The sequence below is a fragment of the Tympanuchus pallidicinctus genome, unplaced genomic scaffold, assembly GCF_026119805.1.
Source record: "Tympanuchus pallidicinctus isolate F22 unplaced genomic scaffold, pur_lepc_1.0 scaffold31, whole genome shotgun sequence".
Classification (NCBI taxonomy): Eukaryota; Metazoa; Chordata; class Aves; order Galliformes; family Phasianidae; genus Tympanuchus; species Tympanuchus pallidicinctus.
In genome coordinates this window covers 107,384-132,406 of record NW_026294749.1, presented here as the reverse complement: position 1 = coordinate 132,406, position 25,023 = coordinate 107,384, and the positions used below count along the sequence as shown (strand labels likewise).

The 25,023-nt window shown below is 34.3% G+C and overlaps 1 long non-coding RNA gene across 1 annotated transcript in view; it reads right to left on the bottom strand.

Moving 5' to 3' along the window:
- Positions 1 to 1,176: 1,176 nt before the first annotated feature.
- LOC128087715 (uncharacterized) overlaps positions 1,177 to 25,023 on the bottom strand; it is a 36,973-nt gene continuing 13,126 nt past the window's right edge. The window contains exons 3-4 of the long non-coding RNA XR_008209964.1: positions 3,022 to 4,746; positions 1,177 to 1,304 (exon numbers count right to left, since the gene is read on the bottom strand). This is a non-coding gene — a long non-coding RNA (uncharacterized LOC128087715). The remainder of the gene's footprint in view (positions 1,305 to 3,021; positions 4,747 to 25,023) is intronic.

The window sequence follows — 25,023 nt, the reverse complement described above, 5'->3', positions numbered from 1 at the left end:
ACACAGTCTTAGAGTGTGCATACACCAGTCTGGACACTAATTTTGAATTTTAAAGTTTGACATTTATAAAGCTATCAGTTTTTCAGTTGACTCAATGAAATATGGTAAGAGCTGCTTTTTCCAATTGGAGTTAGCTGTAACACACTGTATAACAGCTGCATTAAAATGTCACTATTGTTTCTTTTATTTAGTGTCTTCTTTCAGGCTTAAGTCTAATCAAACATCCACACAAAGTAGGTAAATGTGACTGTAAAATAAGAAACTTATTTTAGATTTTATCTTTACACATACTTTTTAAAGAGAATAATAGCCTCCCCATAGAACGAATTTATAGTGTGTCTATAGCATCACACATACTTAAAACATTTGACTCCTTCTGGAAAAATTACCCACCAACCAAGACACTTGCCACAGCTGGAGAAGCAGATAATGACTGGAATGATAAGCTAGGAAGCTAACCTCCACCACAACACAGGCATAGCCCAAATAAAATAACCTAGTCTTGTGCCAGTGTATTTCAGAAAGGATTTAAGTCAAATGGTTTATTATTTACTAATAGCAGCTGTTAAAGCTGAATAATTTGCATGACTTTAAATGAAAGCAAAAAGGCTTCATGTGAGGTACTTGTGAACTTCAATGTTTTCATATACATGCAGCAGTAATTAATCTCTCCAGATTTTGTTCTTCAGTCCATAAAAGGCTTAAAAAAGCCCTGAACAAACCATCTTGGAAACATTTATTTACCGACAGAGGCCAAGGCACTGACTGATATTCTCAGTCACTTAGTCCTGGAAGTGCAGAAGAATGATTTCTCAATATAGGAAAATGGCCACATTTCCTGCATGCTTCACTGTTGGAAGGGACTGGGAAGCCAAGATAATGATGAATTATAGATTAATGTTTTCTTCATGGGCTTTAGATTTCTTGAAAAAAATGAGAATTGCACACTTTTTTTTATAGGCTCCAGATAAACTTTTGTTCTTACGCACTGTTGCTGCTACAGAAAATCACAACTTCAAGAAGTAGCACTCAGGATTGTAATTTGCAAAATAAATTCTCATGATAGACTAAGTGAGAATAACAAGCAGCTGAGAGAAGTGTAAGAAGAAGAAGAAAGATCCTCCAAAATTAGAGGGTTATGAAGAGAATCTTACGTTCTAGCCCCATGACACTTGCGCACACTTGCAGTTCCTTAGCTGACGAACACGCAGATTGTGTGCATGCCCACACAAGCATAAACTGCCTCACCACTTCACATGAAAACCTACCTAGGTCTGTTGCCACTAACATTGCTATTAATAGGCCTGAAAAGAAAAGAAAATGGATTACGCACATAAGAACTATTTTAATTGCAAAATTGCTCTCTCTGCTCATGCAGATTTATAATTACCAAAAATCTCTTCTATGATTGATCCACATCAAAGCATTCAACGATAGTATTTTCCATATTCTGTTTCTAGCCATTATTTTATTAAATTTACTCAGATTTTCTTCAGTAAACCATTCTGTGAGCCTTGAAACCTCTTTCACTATTAGTACTCAAACATTTTTCATCTGTTAACAGTAACTTTAGTGCTGATATTAAAAGGAAAAAAGTAGTATGCTTTCTAATAGAAAAGTTACATTATTTAAATTCCTCATTGTTTTTTTTTTTTTTTTTTTTTCTTTTTACTTTTCAAAAGCAAGAAGAATTGAAAGCTGTAATAAACAATTTACAATGTGTAATTAGGTTTAGACTTTGCTGTGGGAATATTACATGAAAAGGTTTGGGTAAACTTTCAATAGATTAGCTTGCTGTATTGTAACAGAAATGAAGGCTATGCATAATCTTCAAGAAAGTGTCCCATGCGAGTTTCATGTTTTCTTGTGCATAGTCTTTGCTTCAAGGTGATTAAACAATGATACAAAGTTCTTATTGATTCATGTCTTCTGTATTTTGTATAGACATACACAGAATCATTGTATCATTGAATAATAGGCCCTGTCTGAAGATAGAAGATTTATTTTTGTGATTAAGACAGTTCTGTTTTAAAATAGATGGTTGGGTTAGGGATGAAAAAGATATGTTCATAAAGCCACAACATTCTGATTCTGATAGCTAAGCACAGTGAATATAAAACTTGTTTCCACAGATTCTTATACTGTCCCATTGTCATTAAGACACCAAACTAATGAAGACGGAGCACAAAATCTCATTTTTTTAGTGATGCAATTGAAACATTTTTTACTATATCAAAGATTTGGCAGCAAGAAAATGACATCAAAGTACCAAGTATTTGCATTAGAGATGAATAATGTGGCAATGTAAAATTAGGATTAAAGTTGAACAAGACCAAATTCCAAATAACTAATTTAAAAATAGGTAATATTTCACAGCTTATTTTAATTACAGTTTGATTATTTTGTTAAAATTACTGTTGTAACATCAGATGTACAAAACAAAGGATTTCTTTTTGAAGTGTACAATTAACAGTTAATTTCACTTGAGTTCAGATATGCTTCAAGCAGCCACTTTGGAAGGTTTCTATTAAATGTCATACATAATTACATAAAACTTGTAAAAATTTATAATCATCATACTTTTGGATGCTTTCAAGATTCTGGAGAACCTCTCAAGCATTACTAGTCTGCTACTCAACTTTCCTGTTAAGCAGCCAGCTGCCTTGAAATTCAGTTTGAAATATGTTTTTCATTCATTTTCCAAGTAGTCAATTCAAACTTGAGCAAAAATATTGAATTGACTATGAAGAAATGTGGTTGCTACATTCCACAACAGAATTTGATAATTTGGCATGACTGGTAATTAGAGTTGGTTTTCTTAAATGGCATATTGTGAAATTTTTGCTTAAGTACAGTTTGTTTCGTTTTACCTTCCTTTTGTATGTTTAAGAAAATCAATGCATATGATTAAAAAAAGTTCAGTAAATTGACCAACAGAGCAATGTTATCACACAGGTAATTCCCAAAGGCTATTCTACAAACTAGATACACCAAAATTGCCGTTTGTCAAAAGTACTGTACCTTTGGTCTCAGCTGGCATGTAGTTAAAAACTCTGTTTGAATTCCATTTACACTGCTGAACAATGAGTGATCAGCCTGTCATTTAAGAGAAATACAAGGATCTGTGTCAGATGAGAGCTGTACAAGTTCCAGTATCATTCTAGAAGGCATAAAATGCTATTTTGCCTCAAAACAGCTCATCAAGAAAGCTGAAATGCTGTATGAAGAAATAGTATTACAATGTTCTAATTAAATTGATAACAAAAAAGAAATCCCAACATGTGGGTAAAGAGGATGTTTAACTTGAGTAAAAACTCTTTGTATTCAAAATAAGTATTTTGACTGCAAGCAAGCAAAAGTATAGCTAAATCAGTGTCCTCTTCAATGACAAAACACACAAATATGCAGGGCTTACATAAATCACTTGCTCTGAACATACACTAAAAACCAAGGAGAAAATGTCTTTGGGATAGAGCGCAGGAGGAACAGCTTCCTGATTTTTGATAAAAGGAGTAACAGACAAATGCCCTTTGTTTCTGTCCGTCTTTATATTATCCATATTTAAATATCTGTCTCTACATTATACACATTTGAATATACTTTTTTAATAAATAAGCTGTATTTTTGTGCATCATTTTCAGTGTTGCATTGTATTTACCACGGCCTTCAAGATGACAAAAATTTGCTCTGTTAGAATATAGTTATGCTATGCTATGCAATTGAGAACATCTCATCATCAGCCTTCCTCCTCCAGTTTTATCTCTCAGTGCCCTGCCTTTCTTACAACCTAGAAAACAAAAAAATGAATACTAACCACTTTGTAAAGTGGATAGATTTTCACACCAGCTTGTATGTTATGGAAAAAAAATTATTCAGAAAGAAAAGCAGAGTGAAACAGGTGACGGTTCAAATTTTGAAGTACTGATAATGAAAGACAGAGGCAAACAAAGCTTTCTTCTTCATACTAAAGTTTTTTTTTTTAAGTCAAATAAGTCACAGTTCTAGTAAAAAAATAAAATCAGATCTGGATTTTCTTTATTTGGCTAAGCAAGAAATTAGTTGCCAATCAGATATATATATATTTTTTTTAATTGAAATCATCCCCATAGCTACATAATGAAGATATTCACTGTTAAGAAAAGAGCCAGTTTTTGTCTATGATTTTATTCTACGTAACTATACTTCCTGAGGTCATCTGCAAAGCACAGGGGACTACACTTCCCTTAGAATATTTGCTAACAAATAAAATACTGAATGAAAGCACAAAGCACTTACTGTTGAGGGTTAGAGTTAGTCAAGCAAATCAACAGAAAAATAAATATTTGTTGCAATTATCCCTTCTTCTAATGTTAAAGTTCTAACCCTTCAGATGTTGAGGGTGGTTTTTTTTTTCCTGCTTGTTTATTTTCTAAAAAAAAAAAATTTTTTCCTGAAATGCTTTCCCAAGTCATTTAAGTGCTGTTAAAATAGAGATGTAAAAAAAATTCTGACAATTTATTTTCCAATAAGTATTTTATCTCTGAACCTTTGATTTTTGACACAATCATGGGAAAGATGAGAATGTTGTTTCATATTTTGTTAGAAGCAGCTCCTCAGTAGGATAAGATGAATGAAGTTTTGTACCAATCATAATGCATTATTATATTATAATGCAGTTTCTTGAAATATTCAGAAGAATCCAGAAGAAAAATCCTATGTGCTACATCCTTCTTGCAACATTTTTTTTTTTTTGTCAAAATATGTTACCTACAAAGAAAAAAACAATAGGAAAAAATTAAATATCTCTCATTTTATGCAAGTATTACAGCATTTAATTTTAAGATAGAAATATTTAATATTATTCATAACTTTTTTTTTCACTTGATTCTTGTTTTAATTCAATGTTATATTTTTATGTACTGGAAAATTTCAGAATAAATTAAAGGGTTTAATAGGAAGAAAATGCTTTGACACCGGTACAAAATATCAACATCAGTGTAGTTTCACTACTAATGATTTCAAATGTTGCGTGCAGACTTCCCTCTAATTGATTCATCTTGCAGACTTAGCAAGCAAAAGTAATAATTACCTTGAATTTTAGTTAGTGACATCATCTTCAACACAGAAATGGTATCCAAATTTCAAAAAAAAATGCATCATCTGATACTTTTAAATTTATCTGTGAACTGGCCTAGATTTCTGATTTACACCTTATAATGTAAAGGTGTAAATCAGCCTTACATGAACTGGCATACAAAATGTGAGACCTATCACTGTACACAATGGTAGAAATTTTAACTAGTGCTGTGTATTATTTCATTTCCAAAATTTTAATCTTGAAATAAAGTGAGTAATCTGAGAAATTAGGCAGTGCAGATTTCTGGTCTTAGCTCCTAATTCTTTTTCAGTTCTGTCGGCTTCATTATAACATGTAAGAAATAGTAATAATAATAATAATAATACTACAAAAACAGTACAGTGCAATTTTAGGATTGCTGGGTTTAGACAACCATTGGGACAATATTAAGTATAAGTATATACTTAAATGCAACCAATGACCTGTAGCATCCACTATTGTCATGTTTCTTAAGCCTATTGTGTCTTTTAATCTGCCTGAGATTTTCTTCAGAGATTTCCAGGGATTTACTCATAACAAAACAAACAAACAAACAAACAACAGCAAAAAACACAAAACAATGGCCTTTACCTAAGTAAAAAGAAAAAACAAAAAAGATGCAGCTTTGGGCAGTCTGCCTTCACAAGTGCCAACAGCATTTCTTTCAAAGGCACCTGCTGTTACACAACAACTCCAGCCTGCAAAGGACAGCAACAACGACAGAATCCTTTCTTTTTTCTCCACTACGTGAAACCAGAGCCATGAATGTATACAGATGTCTTTAATTTATTACACAAAAGCAAGTCTGGACTTCCTTAACCTTCAAAATAATGAAACATAAGCATCACCAAAGACGGTAAGGGGAAACAAACCATTTCAACAGAAATTAACTGAAAACGTTTGTCATAGAAAAATTCACTGTTTTTCCAAGGCAAATAACTGAGCTTGAAACTGCAGGTTGGACTTCCACATACAAAATGCACACATTAGCATTCATTAGCATCACTGCTTCTTTAGTGTTTATCCAGGACCATTGACTTTGTTTTTACACAGGGATGAACCCTATGAGAACAGTGCCATCACAACGGATGCATTTTTACAGCTCAAATTCCCATGGCAGCACATCTGAAAAGATGTTTTTGGTGGGAACACAGGGGTTCACCACTACTGTGCTGGCAGTTAGGATTACTACTGGAGTTGTCGGAGACACTTTCAAGATTTTTTTTTCTCTGAAAAGTCTGCCATGATGGAGTCCCCCACATCCTTTTCCTTTCTTCTCTTTCTCTCTTATTTTTTTTAGCAAGTGCCTTTTCTTTTTTTTTTTCTTTTTTTTTTTTTTTCCTTCATCAGAATTTTCTAAATAAACCTGTATTCAAAAGATAAGTTAACAGTGATTTTCAGTTTTGGTTGGGACTGACGCTCCCATCATATTTGTCCTGTGTTTGAAATGTTTGGAAGCCTGTTCCTCAAATATTTGATTTATGAGTATGTTGATAACCAGCATTTGGCTTAGAGAGTCAGTAAGAACAAGCTGAACAAAAAACATTAAGCAATTTCACTGAAAAATAAATAAATAAATAAAATAAAAAAATAATCACCATCCAAGCAAATTTTTATGTGCCTGTGTTCCTGGAGTCAAACACCTTACAGGTTTGATTATTTCATTAAGGACTTTCTTTAAGAGTAAATGCCCTTCTACAGTTTGGTTGGCAGAGGAGCAGAGAACCCACCGGAACATTTATCCCTACACATTTCTGAGCAGCTGAGGTAACTGTTACAGAGACCACAATGATTTCTAGATCAGAACAAAGCAGTGGTCTATATCATCCAATACAGTATTTGTAGCAATACATAACCCTGTAAAGCATTACCTCTACATAGTGCTTTTTATGTTTGGTATTCCATGGACAGTGATTTTCCCTTGATCCCAGCTGTCAAGGAATTTTTTCCCTGAAGCAGTAAGAATGGCTGCTTTGAATTAGGTAGTACAGCCTCAAGTGTTACTCTGTTCATGTGGCTTTATGCAGTCTTTGAATTTTACAGAGCTGTTTAAACACTTTCCCGTGACACAAGTTCTACAAGGAAATTTCAAGTTAAAAAAAAAAAAAAGTGAAAATAATAAAAAAAAGCCCTTTATTTTCTCAATTTAGCTACTGTTTGTCTGAGTTCTTAATACTACACAAACAGAACTTAAATCAGTGGATTTTTCCACGTTTTTTTTTACTTTCTTGTTAGCCTATCTGTGCTTATTGTTTCATAATAATTCCTAATCAATAACTCAGATTGAGTGCCTGCTTATAGATACAGAAAATAAAAGCTATTGTTTACCTTTTATGTTGCATTCATAGCTTTGAGCATTAAACAAGGAAGTGCTTGCTGAGATATCTTTAATTTCAAAAGAAAAAAGTGTGAATTATGCCTGAAAAATTTTGTGCTGAAAAATTCTATTTGTTTTATTTATGAAAGAATAATTTGGTAGGAAGATAAAAGGGGCATTCTTACATTGGATCTTTTCTCACAAATTCATAGAAATAACTTCCACTAACAAAAGGGAAAATGTTGTACTAACAGTACTCAATGTTTAGAATGCTCTGATATTGTGAGAGGCTGAAATATAAATCTTCAAAGTACTCATGGGACTAGTTTCAGTAATGGATCATTTTGCTATATCAAAGAACAATTAACTTATTCATTAAAAATTTAGAAACGTCTAAATTTATTCATGAATATATCTAGCACTTATTAATTAAATTTCTCATATGAGCAAAAAACTATTCAAGTATGAGCTTAAGTGTTTTCTTACATACTTACATCTCTCTGAAGTCATTGAAAAGTAAGCAGGTGCTTTTATAACCAGTAATACTATCTTGACTAATGAAAATACTTTTTCAAAATATTGTAAATATCTGATATATTCAGAATTAGGTTTCTCTAAAAATATGTAAAGGTTAATTTTTTTTTTTTTTTTTTTTTTTTTTTTTAATAATTCTGCAGTTCATTTTGAATTAAAGTCATGACTTTATTCCCTAGACCAGAACATTCATTTGCTTAGTGTGTTCAAGTTGGAGTCAGAACTTTGTGACTCAAGTTCACTTGAGCAAATCAGAAAGCATTAGTTTTCCTTGCTAACATAGCTACATAGGTCAACATTAGTACAAGAATGTGTTTTCCACTAGAACAGTGGAGAAATATGCTTTTATATATTGGAGATTTGTTGGAGGTTCCATATAGTTCCTAACTATTTTACAGTCACTTCAGATCAGTCAGATCTTCTCTGTGAATGATCCCTAATAGAAACACAAAATCATCTCAGCTGGAGAAGACCACCAAAATTATCAAGACTGATCACCATTCTGTCCCATAAAGACCTATTAAAAAAAAAAAAACAAAACATGTCCCTTAGTGCTACACTCACATGTCACAACCATTTTCAGAGACAGGGGCTGCACCAGTAACCTGGACAGTCTAACCAACCTCTTCATTAAGAAATAGCCAATCTCTCAATAGCCAATTTAAGCCTCTTTCGTCACAAGTTGAGACTGTTTCCTCTCAGACTTTCACTTGTCACCTGAGAAAAGACACCAACACTCCCCTAACTGCAACCTGACCAACTTTTGTAAAAATATTTTCTTCTCAGTGTTACAACAACATGAAATTTATAATCCCAAACATTTATTTTCTTACACAACAGAAATACATGAGTAAGAATTCCTTGGAAGTAAAGCAAAGCTGTACTAGTAATATATTAATCTGTAAACAAAACATGATAAAGTGTCTGCACCATGTTTTGCCTTTGTTACATTGCCTTGGCTGTGCCACTGCAGCTGCTGGTATCTAGCCAACACGCAAGAATATTGAAGTGATTTTTTGTTAAGAATAACTTTTTTTGTTCTTCACTGATCCAGTCCATTGCACATCCTGTGAAGAGTAACGTGCACAACAGAGCAAGGTAAAACTCTTTAACCTAATTTTGTATCAGAAGAAACATTTGTAGGGCCATGGTGCGCTCTGCTCAGTCTCTCACAATTTTACTTGAACGTACTTCACAATATATACATGGTGATATCTTGTGCAGGATAAAAGAGAAAAAAGGTGTAATTCCCTGTAAGTTTTAGGCAACATTATGTCTTGCTCTGTTACTGTAGAGTTCACTTCAGTTAGGTAGGACACCAGCTACGTCAGAATTTGCTCTCAGATCATAAAGCAAAGTTCCAAAATTTCTGAGTTGTTTCCATTTTGTGTGATAGCTCTGCATCCCTTCAGTTTTGTTACAGACTATAAACATTTGATTACATAATAACAAGCCTGATATCTGATTTTTATCTGGTCCAAAACATAGCATCCTGCCACAATTTGAAATTAAATTAAAAAATAAAATAAAGGAATCTATAAACAGAGCTATACATTTACACAGTACAAGTTCCAATTTTTTTTTTTTTAATTGCTGCCATTTATTCATACCTTGGATATGATGTTTTACATTTTAAAAACAACAGTATTCAAGAATGTCAGTTGTCTGTGGATGTAAAGTCATTGTGGATTTTTCCCATGTGTCCTTCTGGCTTGAGAAATTAATGCTATACAGCATCTTGTTTGTTACTGTCCTGGTGTAAGATGCTATCTCCTTGGTATTGTGAACGTGTTTATTAACTTCTTTCAGTGCAAATGTGTTGAGTTAATTTAAAATGCTTAATTGTATCTCCGTCCACAAGTAAATAAGTGATCAGAAGGGCAGCTCAAATGAAAGACTTTACTGTACTGTCACAGTAAACAGGTTGAATTTAGGTCTGGTTAGACGCAGGGATCTCCCAAGAAACAGCAGAAAGAAGTCAATTCTCAGCAAAGACTAAACCCGCAAAACAAAGAAAAACAAAAAAACAACCAAAAAGCAAAATAAAAAAAAATAAAAATAAAAATAAAAAAAAATCAAGGAAAGAGGAGTATAAGGAGAATGCAATGAAACATGAAGTTATGGACAAGAGGTTCTATTCGTATACATATAAATATTTGCAAGCCAGTAATATGTTAAATAATAGAGTTAGAGAGAATTGCAAACTTTTCCTTGCAATATTGGAAAATTAAAGTTAGAAAGATCCTCAAGAAGCACCTGTTTAATTATGATCATCAGTTATTTATTCAAGGCTCATGGAGTGCAACAGTTCTTTTTAGCTTAAATAGGTACAAGGCATCACTTTTATGAAAGAAAAAAGGTTTTAAAACAAAAAGAGCACTACAGTGAAATGCAAAGAGACATGACCAGATAAATATACCTCCCTGGAAAGAATGCTATTGATTTTTATAGTGTTTGTTCAGCAGGGAGTTTTTATTCAGTCCTGGCAGCCATTCAGAATCAGCATTTAAACAGAATTTTTTAAAGTGATGATCCTGATCCATTTTCTCAATGTCAGGAAATAAAAGTGTATTCTTAATGAAAAAGGCACTCTAGGTATAAAATATTTAAAACTTCATGCTAGAATACTTACTGGTTAAAAAAAAAAAATGGGTAGGGATGCAGAGGACATGTCACTTTTGTGTACCAATACCATCAAGCAATGCAGAGAAGAGAGAGAATCAACATTCCACCACAATCTATCAGACCCATATCTTTTATTGAGGGTGATGTTTGAAAATTACTGATGACTTAACATGCAAGGACTGTTTCAAACTTCCAGTTTCCAGCTCTTATGATGAGAATGTCACCACAAAGATGTTTATTCATTTATCTCACCCTTTCTTTCCTTCCGTAGGAACTATTTAGCTATTAGTGGGCCTCACTGTATGTCAGATACTAAACAGGCAATGATGCTGGGTGTCTAGAACTGTAGAATATTGTTGTTAAAAATGATTTTTCTTTTCCTTGACAAACGTTCATGCACTGCAAAGTCTTTTCCACATTTGCCATTGATGTGTTTTATACTAAAAGAAAAAGAGAAAAACAAAAACAAAACAAACTTTTCATGCCTCTATTTCCTCCCTTCTTTCTGTACATAGTTTGAAAATGTTTGATTAAAAAAAGCTACGATAAGGAGATTATGCACTTTTTCATTTGTTTGCCAATTCAGCTTTTATAGTAAGAGGATAGAAGATCAAAATTTTTTCAGATTTGCCCAGATATTTCAAGCAGATCAATTTACTGTACCCAACTACATTACAGCAATTCTAACCCCTTGCATTAATGTTAAATACAAGGAGAATACTTTCACAGTGGTAGAGATAACAGGATATGGATTTAGAGCAACCATAGTACAGTTCCATCATAGAACAAACTACAAAGATAGCTGCAGGGATTGGGGTGAAAGGGAAAAAGAACTCTTTTCGCAGAGCAGCACCAATAGCCAATGACTGATAACCTTCCACATGCAATTCCCTTCACCTTTCCTCTCTCCATCCTTGTCTATTCCCATCTTTTTTCTGCAATGTCAAAGACTATTTTCCTTCCTTCTTCTCTATCTTTCTTCTTCCCTTTCTTCCCTCCTTCTTTCCTTCTGTTTTTTTGTTTTGTTTTGTTTTGTTCCCCCCCCCCCCCAACTTCTTTTCTCTTTTTCTTCATCCATTTCTTCCTTCCCAGCTCCATCCCTTGCACACCCTTTCCCCTCCCTCCCTCTCATGCAAAAGCATCACAGGAGGCTCAGGGACCTGAACAGGTTCAATCAAGAACAGAAGTGAAAAGAGAACAGCTCTGAAATTGAAATTTGTTTAAACTTGTACTGAACTTTCAAGATAAGATTAATGAAAGGGGTTGCAAGCTACCTTAGAAAGAGGGGAAAAATAAGACATTGTGCCCTTCTAAATTTCCCCTTGGTCACTTGATTCCCACCCCTTTCTTCCAGCCTCCACCAATGCCTGATACTTTTCTCAACTCCCCAACCCTCACCCTACTAACCTTAGAGTCTTCTACCACTCCTTTACTGCTATATTCCACTGCTGTTATACTTATTTTCTACACACTGCGGAAAGCCCTGTGATGCCTCTTTAGGGATCTACCATGGTGAAAGAGGCTTTAAATCCTATGTCAAATGCAGAAGCAGTTTGTCTGTTGCTGTCACCTATCCTTACTACAAGAGGGTTCACAGTATCGTTTACGTCATTTCTTGCCCTATCCCAACCTTATCTGGGAGCTTACATTTTATCTTGATAACCTTTATTCTGGAAGGCTGTACAAACAAGTCTATGTACGTGTAAAAGGAATATGAATTACGCTGTGCTGAGAAAGCAAGAGAAAAGTCAGTCTTAACTAATATTTCACCAGAACAAAAACTACTTCCACTCAAACAAGTTCGTATTGCTGAGGAGTTTAAGGTCCTCTGAGTTTTTTGCACTGTGTATGTGGAGAACTAGTGGTGCTCTTTGGTCTGAACTCTGCTGAAACCTTCTGACGGGGGAAGTGACACAACACAGAGGAAAGAAGAAAAGAATTCCCACAAGATAGAAATGTCATGTTTCCAACTGCAGCATCAAATCTACCTTGCAATTATACTTGCTCCTCACAAAACCTCTCCCAGGAATAAATACATCCATTCAACTGAAACAAGCTTCAGCCTGAAATACATTGGGAGATTCCAACCAAGAACATTAAAATCTGATTCTGAGTGTTATGTTATTAACCACAGCGGAAACTGCAATAAGAAAACTAAAGACTGTACCTCGCTTAGACGTAGCATATTTAAAAGAAGCTTGGGATATATTACCTATCATATTACCACTTCATGTCATATGATAAATTTCGCTGGTGACTGGTCTGTACCTGTATGCATAAAATTAATTGCATGTGTACTTTTTCTGCAAATCAGCATCATGTCCAAGAACAGATCTAATCTCTTTTAACTATACAACATCAGAAAACAATTTCAGTTACAAATAGCATGGGGAAAAGAGATATTATATACAAGAAAGCCTTGATTTCAACTGCTTTTTTTCTTTGATTAAGGACTGAGGTTTTGCCTGTACTTACCAAAAAACCAAAACATTAACAGATATAAATCAACAAAATTGATAACAAAGTTAAAATTATTCTATTTTTCACAACAGCAAAACTCTTCTCAAATTATATGTTTCGTTAGGAGCCTTTATTTTCTAAGGAAATGGTATAGAAGAATATTATCCACAACATATTTATAGTACAGAATCTTAAGCTTGACAGCAAGCTATGGTCATTTTGTTTTCTGTGAGTGCCGTCCTGGAGTATAGCACAGCGGGAGATGGGATCAAAGTTGCTCCATGTCATTTTGGCAGACAGTGCTGATGGTGTGCTCTTGCCTACTGGACAGTGATGTTTATGCTATGTAATCAAACAGCGACAGTAAGAACAGCAACAGCAGGTTTCTCTTCTGGCATGGGGACTATGAGACACCTTTTACTGTGGATGCTTGAAGTAGTCCACTAGGTCATAAAAAAAAAAAAAAAAAAATAGCACATAGGCCACCCTGAAGGTAATGCCTTCTATTTATTTCCATGGAAACTACAAGAGATGCAAAGAGAACAATACTACTACTCGATAGAGCAAATTCTTGTCTACACAACAATATTTTTCGGAGTCACTACTACAAGCTGTGCATTTTCTCCAGCCATAAGCAAGAGCCTGTATGTCATGTACATAAAAATCTGTATCAATTGAGGTCATTCACAGTTTCATAGTTGGCGTGATGTCATTGCTGAAACAAACCACCCACTGCCTCAGTGCACTCACATCCACTCTTCGGTCTCTATAAATGCTCAGCAAGCGTCAGTGAGTGCCATTTTTTCCACATGGAGGAATTCAATGTCACACCTTTATTTCATACACACTTCCATGTCACACACCATTCTGTCAGACTGCTCCTTTGCTGCCATCTGTCACATGGAGACAAAATGTAACAGAATATTGGTGGGAAGGTTCAACCTCTGCTGCCATACCAACATCTCTCTCTGACCTCATGAACCAATGTAATAAACTAGGAGGTTTTACTTATGAAGCAGCCCTCATAAAAGCAAATGTTAAAAAATTTCCAGACCTTGAGAAATTGAACTATTCCTTAAGCTGCTTAGCGAGGAAGAAAACAACAGGTAAAACTATGAACTAGTGACTCCTAAGAGAGGAAGACATGAGACAATTGTAGCTGTCTGTGGAAATATAAAAGAAAATGATTCACTGTTGTCAGTTTAAAAATTATACTTGGCTTCAATCACAGTGCTTTCTGAGACAGAGCTCTGAAAACACATGTAGTAATCACTAAAAAAGTCAAGCCTATGAATGAATTATGCACATTTTTACAGCAATCCAGGAATTCCCTCAGTTATCCCCTGAAGAAATGTTATAAGAAATAATTCCTACCAAGAATGTAAGCCAGATAGCCTCAAAAATATAGGATATAGGAGCAGCAGACAAGTAGTAAGAGAATGACAAGATGAATTTCTATTGAAGAATATCAACTCTGGCTTGAATTTCATTTAGCAACTATTTCTTTCCCTATTAACAGGATCTTTGATGAGTGTACTCACTGTGTTATTTCAATAGAGCTCTGGTCTTCTCCTTGGTAGGAGGTTTTGCCACACCAACCCAGAAGTATACCATAGGGGTTACTTAATTAGTTAAATCACAGAAATACAGGAGCCCACTACCTCAAGGATTATGTGCTGGGCAGTCTTTGTAAAATACAAAGCCAAGAGGCATTGCTTTTATTCTTAGTAAAGTTAATAAAGTCCCCAAAGGCTTTTTTAGCCTCCCAGCTGGAATATCCTCTTTGAGCTGAAATATCAGAAGCAGCTAAGTCTAGATAAGCTCAAAATTTTAAAGAGAGCTTGCTTACACTCATGAGAGGGTAAAATGGAGTTCTTGAGGCACTGGAGCAGCCCTGTTCATGCTTCTCCTTTGAAGCTTGTGTTGCATTAAGAGAATAGAGATGGTGAATTCACTGTCTGCATTCTTTTGGCTAATGAGAACCATGTAAATAGATGAACTTAGATGAAAATAGGTGAATAGATAAAAATTAGAACTTTTTAGTTTGCACTTACTGTTGCTCAGGTTATATTTGTCAGTCTGTGTGACCATGGCAGTCTTAAAAGCACTTAGTATTTCAGTAACAACAGAGAACAAACAAGAAGATTAAAAGCTCTTCTTTTTTCTTCATATGTTATTAATAAACAGACTACACTGGGAAACCACACAGAACTTAGATCTGTCAGGAAAAAACATCCCGGAAAAAAAATATATACATCCTTATCAGAAAACTAAAAGCAAACACATGGAGTTTAAGGATCATCTAGACTGTGCTCTCAGAAACATGGATTGAATGTTGGGTGGTGCTGCAAGATTCCAGGAGTGGACTCAGTGATCCTTATGGGTACCTTCCAACTCAGGATATTCTATGATTTATCTTAATTGACCTAATCAGAAAGCAGTAGATTGGCACCAAGGAAAAAAATGCCTAAGAAGCTACTTCTGCTCACCCAATTTTAGGCATATTTTTTTCTTCTTGAGCACATTTAGAGATTTTGGCTTTCTATGCTAAGTAACTCATCCTGTTGTTGGAAGTCCCAAGGGTAAAAATTATTTTGTAGGACATCTTGTAATGGTTAACAGGGAGACAAGTGCTGCAAACATGTTCTCTTCCTTCTGGTGGCATTCAACAGAAAAGAAAGCATCCAGGAAGCACACTGATACTGTGATTTAAGGCTCACCAAAAGAGTGCTTAATAGGAAATGAATCTGTATGCTTTTTAATCTTATCGTCTTAAACAAGCATAATTGAAATCTTCTGTCTGGAATACAAACAGACCATGTTTTACCTCAGTAAGCAGACATGATTACTGCTGCTCTGTTGAAGCACTGTTGTATAACTGTCTTGGGTTTTCAAATCAAATTATACATCCTCTCCCTCCACAGCACTGAAAGATGATAAAATAAACAAGGCAGTCACAAAACACACTCTCATTCTTTTCCCCATTGGTCTAGTAGAATCCAAAGGAGGACGAGGTTGAAAGAGAGAGTGGATAAATCCCCTCTGGACCCTATGTGTTAGATAAAGAAAGCTAACAGAGAGAGAAGTGATCACTTTACAGCAGAGATGAACTTCTCGCAAGAAGTTTGATAAATTGACATCATTCCAGGCAATTTGAGGTAATACAATCTTCATGTCTGAACAGTGTAATTACAGGATATGTTTCCAGCATAAAGAAACATTCTGTATCAATCACCATGAACAGTTTTTAGCGACCATCTTTTGTTAGGTAAGAAGGAGGAGAAAAAAAGAGCAGGGAGGGGGAGGGAAAGCTAAACAGTAATTTAAGCACCTTTAGCATTAAACAAACTAATACAGCTGGCAGAAATGTCACCTCAATCTGAGGCAGCTAAGAGGGGGAACACCTGATGCAAGTGAGATAGGCTCAACACGGAGGCAGCAGTCTGATGCCAGTAGTGTCTCATTTTTAAGGGAGGTATGGTGATTGGAAAAAAGCAGAAATAAATCCATGAGGTGTATGCTCCCCAGTTTGAATGCAAGTAGGTAGTTTCTACCACTCATTTCAAAGAGAGAGGTAAGACCAAAGCAGCTAGAAAAAAAAACCACCAAAAGTAACTGAGCTATCAGGCTTTTTTTCTCCCACCTAAAGGGAAATGTTTGCCCCATTGGATTAATTTCCAGCTGCATGTTTTCAAATAACTTCTTATTCAGCTCCATATCGAGGGCATGAGGTTAATTTTTCAAGCTACATATAAGGTTGCAATAATTCATTTTTCATTTATAGTGACATTTATCAAAGTGGCAAGAACTGCCACTAAAACTTGTACTAATTGACTTTCTGTTATTTATAATGTCAGATAAGAGGCAAGGAACAAAAAACAAGCCACCATTTCATTTGGTCCATGCAAAATGTATTTTGAGGAAGACCACTTATAGGAATTGTTCTGAATATACAGTCATTAACCATGAATAGGTTTTGAACCATGTTCAGAAATGCCTGGACTGAACTCTTGCATTTTTTATTTCCCAAAAAAGGACAGGTGAAGGGATCACATTTCTCCCCATTCACAGCAATCTGCTGCATTCAGATCTGATTCTTCATGTGTGTGGTTAAGAGGAGCAATTGAGTCTTTAGCTTTCAGATCCCAAGGAATAAAGCTAAACAGGTACAGAGCTGCTGATCAGAACATTATAAAACTGTGATTTAATGCCAAGACGGGATTTTTGTTCCATTTTTTTCAGTAACGATGGAAGCTTTAGGCTTTGGAGAATAATGTGAATGACATTACTGAATTTGGAGTGAGTAGCATTAATCTTACCTCACAAAACAATATGTAACCAACTGCAAGCAACAAAAACAGATAAAACAAAAATGCTCTTTTTTACTGTTATTTTTTGTAAAAAGCCATACTATTTTTCAAGGAATCAGACAAATCACTTTGACTTTTGCAGGCTCATAGTAAAAGCAAAGCAAGGAGGCTTTCTATTGTATAGATGATATTCTTATAGTGCAAACTAAGCTAAAGGAACAACAAAAAATTCTCATCTTTTAGTCCAATCTTAAATGTATGATCTATATAGAATTTCTTTATTTTGGTAATGCAGTAATAGTAACTGAAAAGTCCAAATCTGAGGGCAAGTCTTAAGAAGGTGACAGGGGCTGCTACTATACATAGCAGAATTTTGGCTATGTGATAGGAGATGAATCTCTTTGTTCCATCATGGAACAGAAAAATTCCATCATGGTAGTAAGAAAAAAAACATGTATTCAAAGGGGAAAAAGCACAAAAGGAGACAAATAGAAGACTTCATTAAGGACAAATTGCAATAGCTTGAAATTGCTATGAGCTACATGTTAATCTGCTGCTGGGGTTGTGCAGACAGACCATTTTTCAAAGCTTCACTGTTTTGTTTCACTTTGCACAAGTATCTAGAGACTTGCTTCAAAATTCCTAGTAGAAATACCAAGATTCATAAGAACATCTCTTCAATAAATGAATATATAGTATAAAGTTCATATTTACATATAAATTATAAAAATTTATAGCAGAAAGTGTGGCTACAAAGAAACATTTTCTTCACGTTTATCCACACCATGTGGACTGTATCCTTACCTTTATTCTGATACATTTACAGAATTTCACATTTATAAAGCAAATCAATTTTAATGCAATCTCTGACTGTAAACGCTTTATGTATTCCTAGAACAACTGAGATACTCTGTACTGATATTCTCCTTGATAAGGGAACCTATTCCAGTAACTTTGGTATCTTCTAGTTTCCCAATTAGCATTTCAGGTTGTTAGAAAGACCAACCTGCGTTTTTTTGCATTTTAAAGTGGTCAGAGAATGAATTGAAGATTAGGAGTAGGGACAAGGCCTTAGTGTATACAATGATAGGGAATGAACTGAATTGAACTAACTGAACTTAACAAAGCACTTAGTAGCAGTGCTCAGGAGACATTACATGCTTTGAAGACAGGAAAATCACAATTGAAGTAAACTATTTGACAGTTTCCATAAAGTATTATCATACAGATACATAATTATATGCTCATTTGCATCCATATATGCTCGAATATATTCCAATTCTCCAACAGTTTTAAATAACAAAGAAATACATAATTTATGAATAATGTACATGTTGACAAAATTAAAATAACAAATGACTTTAATTTTTTTTTTTTAAAGTTAGAATTAAAAAACTATTTGCCTTTTGTCACATGATTATATTAACTAGTAAACATAACTGCTGCATTTTCACCGTAATTTCAACACGTAAAAACCTCTAACCTTACAGTAAAATTAATAATAAAAAATATTCATACTCAGATTTTTTAAATCTGTGCTAGTTAATAGAGTGTTTAAATGCTTTAAGAATCTTTCTCCAGTAACACATGTAGAAGATAAAATGAGAGCTTTCTTTTAACATGACTCTTTTTTTCACTGAAAAAGTTCTGACTATCTTTGAAAGAATAACTTCAAGATTACACCTAGGTACAATATAACAACGTAAATGCTGTGTTATAAATGAACCAGAAATGAAGTTTTGCTCTTACTGGTCAAGCATTGCTCTTCTAATATTAAACTGCTTCTGATTTTGCCTAATTTCCATAAGTCACAGCTCACTTCATTGAGAAAATTCTCATGGAAAATTGTTACAAGACAGTCTGTTTTTCCTAAATAAAGTAATCCTTATTTCATATCTCTTACAAATTTCAAGTTTAACATAATTTAAATAATCTCAATGTTATGTTCACCTCTGATATGGCTAAGTAAACTTATGGGCTTATATAAGTTGCAGTGATTAAACTGAAGATAAGTGAAAATTTTATTTATTTTTTAGAAACACTAAAGACATTTTCTGTGATATCAAAGATATATCACTTCCCAGTATATTCCTTACGTATACCACCTTTCTTTAAAAAAAGGCTTATGTTTCAAGGAAAATAAATTCTAGGAGAAAAACCTTTAAAGTAAAAAAAAAAAATAAAAAATTGTCAAACTATCTACACCACTATAATATATAGCACCATTTTATTTGTGCGTACATTATGTATTTGTGTATACATACACATACCATGCATGCATACACATATATACTTGCATTCATATATTCATGTATGTCAATGTAAATATAAAGTTTGCATATATGTACTTCTGTGCTTATACAGTGTATGTGTTTATGTACCTGCAAGTGCATCTTTCTGAAATACTTTTACCAAATTAGAAAAAGTTAATTCAAAATACTAACAAGATTAGAAACTTCAAGTAATGATAACAAAAAAATAATCATACATATGGGGTCACTTGAGTTGAGGTGTGAAAAGATTTTAATTGTCTACATTTAAAGAAAATACACAAAAGAAGATGGCAGAAGAGTGTACAATAATAACAAGAATAGAAAACTAAAGAATGACCTCCCTTCCCCTTGTAAAGCATTTTATTTTGGGGAATAACCACAAACGTTATATAAACCACTAAGGCAAGAGTTACTCATAGGTTTAAAAGTAGATTCTTGCTATGGACAAGCAGCCCTATAATAGGTGATTATATTTAATAATACTGATTTTCGGAAGTGCACTGAAAGCTTTACATTCTTTCAGAAATAACGTATCTACATGGAGCTTATTTTAAAATATTTGAAACATTAAACAAAATTGTTAGTATAGTGTTTACTAATAAATTGAATGACTATCATCATAATGGTTATAAAAGATTAATGGAACCTATTTGTATTAATGAGAGCTAGAGGACAGGAGAATTTTCCAGTTTGATTATGAGTTTGAAAACAGACACATGAGAAGAGACCATCTAATCTTCAGAAAACACATTGGATAACTGGATATAATTATGTGGCATTTTAGAATGGAAATTAACTTCAGCACCATTGTTTCTCAGCTCTAGTGCTTACCTAAAGGAATAACAAGTAAATGTTATCAGGACAGCGGAGCTGTTATTCCTCTCCACTGTTCTAAAGCCATGCCTATGTTACCACAGAGCATGGATCTCCTAGTAGAAATGTTAGGCTCTGTGATTTGCTTGCAATTTGCACTGTCCTAATGAATAACTGAACCTGCCTCCTGTGTGACTACAGGATGACACAATCACATGAACAATCCATCATGCTGCAGGAACCCTCAAGATTTATCCAAGCATGGTTCAGTGCTGCATTGTGATCAAAAGATGAACAAACCTGGAACCCAATTAAGGCACATATAGCAATTAACTAGAGGTCTTTAGAAATGAGTCTTCAACAATAAATCATCTGAAGTTAGAAAGAGCACTGACTGTAGCAGCTGTTATGACCTACATTCTTATTCAACCCTTTCACATGAGAGTTTGCCAAAGTGGCTATGGGAGACACAAGATTCAATTCTCAGCTTTAATAAACACAGTTAAGATGCAAGGGAGCTAAGAATGGGACATTTTCACTATTACCAGTATCCAAAGGAAAAGACTGTCAATTTCAGAGTCTATTAAGAACAGTATATTTTGGTTCTGAATTTTTTTTTTTGTTGCACTTTTTACAGAAATATTTACAGATGTCATCTATTTGAGAGGATTCTGTATCCATGAAGCTTTCAAGAAGACAGAGCACATGGATAGGGTTTTCTAGGCCCCTGACTTTATATATCTGTGCACATGCATGCATGAGTATACCTGTAAGAGGTGAGAGGTCAACCTGCCAAAGCAGGAACTCTTGTAATAATTCACAATTTCTAGAGATGTTGAAGTTACAGCTATTGAAAAGTTACCCATAAAGAAAAACAAATCTTTCCTTTTCTGTGACACCTAGCACTAAAACATCATTCTTTTTACCACCCACCTTCTTGCTAGACCATAGACTATATCACTTAACAACATAAACCTTCACAGACAGTGAAAAATATGCATCTATTGCCCTCCCCTATGATTTCTAAATATTTAGCCTCAGGTAAATAAAAAAGAAAGAAAAGTTATAATAGCCACACATTTTTAACATCCCCACACTAGTAATATTTTTTAGAGCCCTCCTTCCATCCTCTTCTGCCAATTAGCATGAACTAGCATGCTAACTACCCAATTGCTTACTCCACTATTTATGTATTAGCAGGACTACACTCTATTCCCACTTACGTTTGTACTGAGGAAGAACTGAGCCATCATAAGATAGACCAAATTGTCGTCAAGCTTTTCTTAAATATCTACGAGTTTCACAGTAGGTTATTATTGTCAGTCATTTTCAAACCTTTCAGTGATCACTTTCCATTCATGTGAAGTACATAAATAGAAGTTAAATTTACATTGAAACATAATTATTTTATTTACACAAATATCCATTTTTTTAATGCTCAAATCAAATCAAATGCTTTAATAATTTAATAAAATATTCGGAGTCCTGACAAAGAGCAGAGAAAGGCAATTAAGAAAAAAGGAATAAGCCATGCAGTGCAGACACTCCAGTTACATGTATACTTAAAGTCCATTCAAGCAATTCTGTTATTCAGAAGACATCACTGCATGGTAATTTATTTGGATTTCAGTGTCTGTGAAAGGAACATTTCTTCTCATAACAGCTCTGAACCCAGCAGGTCTATAGAACATCAGTGGACCATGGTTTTTAGTCTGATTAAACTTTTAAGCCCATACTGTGTGGGACTCACTAACGATAAGACTTGTAAAACATATACGCATGTAAAAAAAGGGCAGAGTGGTTTGTTTTGAGGTAAACTAGCTTTCAGATGTAAAATGATTAAAGAACAATTTTATTCCTTGAACAGATCATACTTTAAAAAAGTGTACATACACATCCTTAAATCAATTGCTAAAATGCTCAGAAATATACAATTATGTTGTTTGGACTGTTAAGCAATTATCACCAGTTTCAAGGCTTTGCTACTATAACATGCCTAAGGCAAATACTCCACATTCATTAATATTGGAAAGAGCAAGTCATAAATCTATAAACTGAACATAAACATCTTTCAAGCTGCCTGTAGTCTTGGGGCTTTTACTAGTAGAAATATATATTTCAATCCAAGTCTGTTGATTTTATTTGCCTTCCTCTGCTTTCATAGTTTGTACAGAATTTCTACATGCAATCATCTATGCAGTTGGTACTTTCTGAATTCATAAAAACTAGTGAGAAATGAAGGATGACAATGACACCGTGCATTTGGCATTGCTCATCACTCTCAGTGACACTAATACAGCAGAGATAATTTTTTTTTTTTTTTGGTTCTTCAAAAGAACACATGGTACAATTCACACTTTTGACTGAATCAAGTAACAATTTACCACTAGGTGAATGAATGTTTCTATAACATTACAGAAATTTAACTCTTTGAAACAGATGCAGTATCAGATAATTTTCTCCAATCAAATATGGAGTAATATGCAAATCAAGCAATATTAATGAAAAATTCTAGAGCATTAGTTTAGACAGCTGCATTATACTTTCCCAGAGGAAGTGGTGACTACTTCAGAAAGAAATAACCTTGAATACATACTTCCTCACAGATCTAGACTTAGAATTTTGTGGTGTTTTGTACTGTCTTCCAAGCAGGATTTCAATTCAGTGTTGAAGCCAAGAATTTCTTCTTTTGTCCCTCCTTAAAAGCTGATATTATAGACAGTTGATGGAAAACGGAGAAGGAAGGATATAAACTTTGTTTCTTAATCACATCCCCTAAAGATAAAATGCAATGACACTAAGAACAGAGAGGTTCTCCCAAGGCTTTCTTCTGCTCCAAAATAACTCTATTCATTGGAAATTTAAATAGTATGTCCATGACCAATCACAGCCTGAATGTAAATAAGTGGGTGCAGGAATTTTCTATGAATATAATGAATAAGGATGTAAATGCTCTAATTAAATGGAGCCAATTACAATGCAAACAGCTGTGTGCTGTCATGCATGTGAATTTCAGGGGACCTAAGGACTGCTTCAAATTACAAAGTTTCTCAGTAAGCTATTCACAAGGTACTTTGTTTCATCTATTTTCAAGGGAAATAATTCATACATGAATAACAGCTATGCCTGAAATACACATCTCTGGCAAGCGCCTAGAGATTTATGAGAATCTTAGTGATAGATTCCTAGTTGTACATATTGCTCCAAAAGTAATGCCTCTTATTTATTTCCATGGAAACTATACTCGATACAAAGAGCACAATAACATTTTGATAGAGCAAATTCTCAGTCACAGAACACTACTTTTCAACACTCATCATCATTACCTATGCGTTTTCACCAGTAACACATTAAGAGCCTGCATGCTGCATTTGTAAAAATCTGTGCAGCCATCTGAAGCATGGCTTATATTTCATGTTGCTGTTGCTAACTCTGGACCACCACCCATTGCCTCACCACGTTCATATCCACTGTTTGAACCAAATAAATGTTCAGCAAGCATAAATTAATGTCAATGAATGCATTTTTTTCTGCATGGAAGAATTCAATGACAAATCTTTGTTTCATACACACTTTCATGTCAGACGCCATTCTACCAGACTGCCTCTCTGCTGTAATCTGTCACACGGTGACAAAATGTGACTGAATATTGGTGTGAAGGTTCAACTTCTACTGCTGTACCACCAACATCTGCCTCTGACATTAAAGGCCAGTATAATAAAATAGGAGGCATGATTTTAGATCAACTCTCATACATTTAAGACTACACATATGAAAACCCTCCTAGAACTAGGACACAATCAAGAATTTAACTTAATCAATGACTGGAGCTAAGCCTGCTGTGCCTGTGCCACACAATTCCTACAAGGCAACATACTTGAGGAATTTACAGATTGGATGGTTTCTAGAACCAGCAATCCAGTGCACAATTTGAAGTGACTATAGCTTACTTACTGAGAGCATGAACAGATTTATCACCTCTGCTATTTATGAATACTATAACTTGAGTGAATTAGATTGTATTTCAGATACAAAGCAAGAATAAACTGAAAATAAAAGTGAAAGAACTATAGCTAAATTAACAGCAGATAGTAGTTCCTTGTGAAATGTAAATTCTGCTCTGTCAAATATAGTTTCAGCTGCCTCTCTAGTCAGCACATGAATAAATACATTAAGCCACAAATACACTCTTGCTACATATTTCACCTGACATGGTAATGTGAAAATAAAACCAGACTAGAAGAATTTCCTTAATTCCACCTCCTTCATTTACCGAACTGCTTCAAGCGAAAAGTGTAAATTTACATTTCACTTTATAAATGTTATGTCAGTATTTTTAAACTGCTACACTCTTATCCTTATGAATTTCTTACACATCCATCACTCTCACTGTATCAAACAAGTATTTGCAGTGTAACTCAAGGAGATATCTATCCTATGGTGAATACAAAGAAAGGCTCAAAAAAAAAAAAAAAAAAAAATCAGAAAAATGCTGGTTTTATAAATCCAATTTTTACCATTAGTGGTACTTCAGATGAAAGTATATTAAACAGAAGAAGAAGAAAAACGTAATACATGGCTGTATACATGGTCTGA